This window comes from Petaurus breviceps, unplaced genomic scaffold (genome assembly GCF_028583685.1).
Source record: "Petaurus breviceps papuanus isolate PSGF00001 unplaced genomic scaffold, PetGlider_PUasm1.0 532, whole genome shotgun sequence".
Lineage (NCBI taxonomy): Eukaryota > Metazoa > Chordata > Mammalia > Diprotodontia > Petauridae > Petaurus > Petaurus breviceps.
Window position 1 is genome coordinate 1,098,734 of NW_027186361.1, and position 5,760 is coordinate 1,104,493.

Sequence of the window (5,760 nt, forward strand, 5' to 3'; positions counted from 1 at the left end):
AGAGAGAGAGAGAGAGAGAGAGAGAGAGAGACTTTGGCCAAGTCCCTTCCCTCCCTGAACTTCAGTTCTGGGAGCCAATGGGTGACCTTGACCAAGTCAACTCCCTTCCCTGAACCTTAAATTCTCTTGCCTGAAAAATGGAGTTAGACTAGCTACCCTCTGAAGACCCTGCCAGTTCTAGATCTGTGATACTCTGTGTTCCCTTCCCCAAGCCTCAGTTTCCTCCTCTGTAAAATGGGGAGGTTTCTAGACTAGATGGCTTCTATGATTTTACCCAGCTCAAGGACGCCATTCTTATAGCCTCTCCATCCCTCCTGGCTGTCGATTCATTGTTCACACTTATCATGGTTGCATGATTGTTAGATGCAGGCTCAGGTCCTTGAAGGGGAAGATGTTTTCTGGGTCTCTGCTTTACATTTTCAGCACTGATCCAGACAGGGACGCCTTTTTTTTTTAAAGCAACTGGGGTTAAGTACCTTGCTCAAGGTTACCCAGCCAGGTGTTTCTGGGTGGGTGCTAAGTGTTTGAGCCTGGGATTCAACTCCCAGGTTATCCCAACACTGGAGCCGGTGCTCTTACTCGCTGTGCTACCTGGCCGCCCCTCTTTTTTTTTCAGGGACACCTTTTGAACAGAGTGATGAGAGGCCATTGTATGAAACCTAAAAAAATCTCTCCATACCATGCTGCATTCAGGATACTCAGTTCTTCTGAGATGCTGTCTCCATGGCAGCCAAATCCTTGCTATGAGAGCTGGGAGCTCCCATCCCCCACCCTCTGATCAATATGACCAATTCATGTAAAGGCCTTTTTTTTGGAAATCTCTCTTCCTTGGTGCTGCCACCTCCTACTGGCTCTGGGACCCCAGGCCTATTTGCTACTCAGATCACATCAAACACCGACCTCAGATTCAGCTCCAGCACTGATCTGAGCAACCATACTCTTTTCTAACCACTGCTGGAGCTAGCCTATCCTTCAGTAAACCCTCTCAGGATACATCAGCTGTGCCTTTGGCCTGTTTCTACCTTCCCTAGGTGTGGCCATCAGCACAACACAAAATCATCCATTTGGAAAAATTGTGAAGAAAAGTCTGATCTATTACCCTTTTCAATAATTTTAGGAACCCTAACTCATTTGGGAAAAAGGGAATTACTTCACTGGTGAGTTGAGAGTTAACCCTTTCAACATTACAACCCTGTTTTTCATTCCTTTTAGAACATCTTTTTTGGGGTGGCCAGGTAGCACAGAGAGTAAGAGCACCAGCTCCAGTGTCGGGATGACCTGGGGATCAAATCCGGGCTCAGATACTTAGCACCACACCCAGAAATAACTGGCTGGATAACCTTGAGCAAGTTACTTAGCCCTGATTGCTTTAAAAAAAAAGAACATCTTTTTAAAGATACAGGTGTCTAATATGCACTTGGAATTAGAAGGTAGAGGTGGGACGTGAGCAGCACAGATAGCTATGAACACAGTCAGATCCTGGGAAGTGCCCTCAGTCACTTTATTTTTATTTTGGAAATTGGGGGTAAGTGACTTGTCCAGGATCACACAGCCAGTAAGTGTCTGAGGTCACATTTGAACTCAGATACACCTGACTCCAGGGCCAGAGCTCTGGCCACTGCAGCTCTACCTAGCAGCCCTCACTCAGTCACTTTAGAAAGATGTCCTTGAGTAATGTTTATGGGAACTGAAAACCCCTTAAGATCTTCTGCCCAATGGGGCAAATCTTCCTAAAAATTATTTTTCCATTTTTATAAAATGAGCAAAGTAGATCCTAACAAATGGAGAGGAGGGTCAGGAGAGGGATGAGGAAGAAGCTGGCCATCTAAGGTTGGCTATAGCCATTGTCCACCATTGTTGGTACCTTGTGTTCTGGTCAGGTGGGCTGCCCATTGAGGCTGAGACTAAGCAGTCTGGGTGAGGAGCCAGGGGCCTGGGCTTTCAGTTCCTCCTCTGCTGCCACTGATTCATGTAGGGACCCTGCCCTGCTCATAGGATCAGGTCTGATGGAAGGTTACATGTTTCTATGGGGCCTCCGTAGAAACACTGTTGTGGGTGTGGCAGATCCATGGTACCAAAGGAGCCCCCCCACCCCCATGTACCACTCAATCTGAGTAAATTGCTAAATATCCAATCTACTTCCCCTTAGCACACTTCTCAATGGTCTGAAAAGTCTTCTTGAAATGGGTCATTCCCTAGCTGCAAGAAGCAGAGTCCTGCAGCCTATTAATGAATCTTTGCTGACTAAACCTCCTGAAAGGAGTCTGTGTGTTGGAAGGGCACTCACTGGCCCTGGAGTCAGAGAACAGAGTTCAAAATTTACCTCTTAGGCTTATTTTCTTGGTTACGTTGAACAACTCCCTTCCCTTCCTGGTCCTCAGTTTCCTCATCTGTGAAATGAAAAGTTTGAAATTGATGGCCTCTGAGGTCCTTTCCAGCTCTAGAACAAGGATCCTATGATCCTAGGGCCTAGAGGATCATTAGCCTGACTATCTGTGTCTAGAAATGAAAGTGGAAAAGATTTGGGCTACTGGAACCTTGGTGTGTGTGTGTGTGTGTGTGTGTGTGTGTGTGTGTGTGATTAAATCTTCATATGCTCTTTTTTCCCTTGTATCACTAGTATGCATTTTCTCTGTCTCTACTCAAAGGAGGTTGCAGGAAAAAGTGTAATTAAGAGAAGGGCCTGGCTACCAAGTGGCAGCTGGGTAACATAATGAATAGAATGTTTGACTTGAAGTCAGGAATACCTGAGTTCAAATCCTGTCTCAGACACTTATTGTCTTGTGACCCTGGGCAAATCCCTGGACCTCTCTCAGCCTTGGTTTCCACATATGTCCAATGGAGCTAATAATAGCACCTTCCTCCTAGGGTTTTTGTGAGCATCAAATGAGATAATGGTGGAAGGTGCTTTCATTATTACTCAAGGTCTGATACTACAGATTCAGGAAATGAGGTCCATTGTGATATTTCTGGGCAATTGACTGCCAAGGTTGATCCCAACCTGATGGTCTGGTCCAGCCCAGACTGAGAGTTGACTGGCTGCTGACCAGTACTGTGTAGAACACTGGGATGCCCTGGCCAATATGTGCACACTGGGGATGGGAGTGCTGAGCATTGAGAGGAAGACAGAAGGCAAATATTCAGAGAGAGATGAAACCAATGGAGAACAATGTAGAAGGTAGAGCAGGGTGGGGCTGCAGAAGGTGTAAGGCATCTCTTTCCTCTGCACTTTCACAGATCAGTCAGAATAAACCACCCTTCTCTCCCTCTCTTATTTCTATCATGCCATATTCATGTCCTAGAATTCCAGGTCCCAAGATACCCCTTTTCACAGTTAAGGCCCCATGAATAACAACATCATAGGAATCCATCCAAACAGGAGCTTGAAACATTATTTCCAGTCCTTTACAGAATGTTCAGTGCAACTGAATAAGTATTTTTATTTATTTTAATGCCTACTATGAGAATACCATAAGAAGCTCAAAATGGATGCTGTATTTGAATATTAAAGGTCACATTATGAAAAATAAATGAGGACAGTTAGATTAGGACTTCACAGCCAGAAAACTGGAAGAGATAACAAAATATAGATACAGTCAGTTCTGGGGGAGTTGTGAATTAGTTCAGCTCCTCTGGAAAAGAACACCGAGTTCTCTTAAGAAAATATACTTCATAATGAGGGTCATTGAAGTGACTTAAAAAATGCAGAAAAGAGAACAGAAGGAAGGCCAGAAAAACGCATAAACATGCAGGGCAACTTTGAAAGCTCCAGGTTTAACTTATCAATAGTTAAAAGCAAGCTGTACATAAGGGACAACTGCAGCTCTCCATACAATCCTCCTTTTTTGCTCAACTGTATACATAGAAATACCCATTTTATTGAATGTTTCTTGATTTCAGGATTTTAATAAATAGGAAAAAAGTGTACCAAAATGAATAGACCTGACCCAGAAATTCCACTGCTTGCCACGTGACCAAGGAGGTCAAAGGTAGAAAGGTCTTATATACACCAACTTATTTATAGAAGCCCTTTTTGTAGCAGCAAAGAACTAGAAATAAAGGAGTGGCCCATTGATTGAAGAGTGACCAAACAATTTGTGCTTTGTCAATGCAATGGAGTATTATTTCACATAAGAAATCATGAGTATGAAGAATACAGAGAAACACGGGAAGAGTCATATGAGCTTGATGCAAAGTAAAGTATGCAGAACCAAAAACAATTTACACAATGACTACAACAATGAGCAGCAGCAGCAACAACAAAGAAATTAAATGATGTCTAATTATAATGATCAAGTTTAATTGGTTCCCAAAAAGAGAGGAGAAAACAAACTTTCCTCCTTAACTGGCAGATGTAAGTGACTAGGAGTGTTTGTTAGTTTTGATGAGCTGTTCTCTCTGTCTCTGTCTCTGATTCTCTCTTTCCCTCTCCTCTTTCTCTTCTTTGTTACAATGGAAGGTGAGAGTTGAGGGGGGAGTGGAAAGGATATATTTGGAATTGAAGACCATGTAAAAAGAAAAGGTCTAAATTATTTTTCCAACGATTTTAAAGAAATGCTTACTATATTGAACAGGGTTGAGCCCTCACATTGTTCCAGAGTTATTAGGGTCCTGAGTCATCTGACCATTTGTTCCTAGTTTTGGGTACTTCTTATCCCCTAGAGCTGGGTACTGTGCAAGTGTGTGTGTGTGTGTGTGTGTGTGTGTGTGTGTGTGTGTGTGTGTGTGTGTGTTTGTGTATGTGAGCACGGGATGGAGATTGTGCTTCAGGTATTAGTGACACATTCTCAGCCCTAATGGAACTCAACCTTCTCTGTGACAGAAGGGACTGGTTTAGATGCTTTCTAAGAACCCTTCTGGTTGTCACATTCTGTCAGATTCTGTGAATATGGAGAGGTAGCATGGTGTTGGCAAAAGGTTAGAATGCTGGATTTGGAGTCAGGAGACTTGGGTTCAAATTCTACCTCTTCCATTTACCACTTGTAGGACACTGGGCATTACTCTCCTTCCCCTTCCCTAGGCCGCAGTTTCCTCCTCTGTAAAATGGAGAAGCTGTACTTGATGGCCTTGAATTTCCCTCCTAGCTCCAGATCTGTGATTCTGTGAGCTTATGAATGGGATGCCAACCAAATTCAAAAGAGAAATGTGATCATGAAGGGTCTCTGGGGAATTGAATTTGGATCTTAAAAGAGAAGATGGCTATGCAGAGGGAGAAGGGCAGGGGAATGCTAGGCAGGGGAAATGGCTGGAGCAGAGGCACTGAGATGAGAATATTAGGGAGAATCAAGGAGAGACTGACAAAGATTCCCTGTTTCGAACTCAGTTCCATTGCTTGTCAGAGCCTTTGTTTAGATTTCCACAATTGCTGTGACCTCCCTTTACTTTGGAACCAGTTGGTTCTCCCTGGGCCCAGGGCACTCAGGGAGGCAACTAATGCTTGGCTGGCTCCAAGGAAGCCCAAGTCACTCTGGGCCTGGATCCCCTAGAACTCGCTTCTGGGTTGTATTTACCTAGCACGGCATATTTCCTATAAGGAACCAAAGCTTCTTTATTCAGCCTTCAACTTACATATGTCCAAACAAAGACGTTATAGAGTGCTCATTTATAAACTCTTGGCTGCCCTGGAGTTTGGGCAGGAAATACCAGTTTTTTACATGGTGTCAAAAATTAATCGGCTTCCCATCTCCTCCCACAAAAATGTTTCTCAGTGGATGTAAAGCAGGGGGAGTGCAAGGGGAGATCCCACCACTATTGGTTCAT

The 5,760-nt window shown here is 43.9% G+C and overlaps 1 protein-coding gene across 2 annotated transcripts in view; it reads right to left on the reverse strand.

Moving 5' to 3' along the window:
• The window catches only part of UBE2A (ubiquitin conjugating enzyme E2 A), a 276,953-nt gene extending 274,857 nt beyond the window's left edge, over window positions 1-2,096 (reverse strand). For both annotated transcript variants that reach the window (XM_069102184.1, XM_069102183.1), the window contains exon 1: window positions 2,093-2,096. The gene's annotated coding sequence lies outside the window, so the exon portion shown is untranslated. The remainder of the gene's footprint in view (window positions 1-2,092) is intronic.
• Between the last annotated feature and the right edge of the window lie 3,664 nt (window positions 2,097-5,760).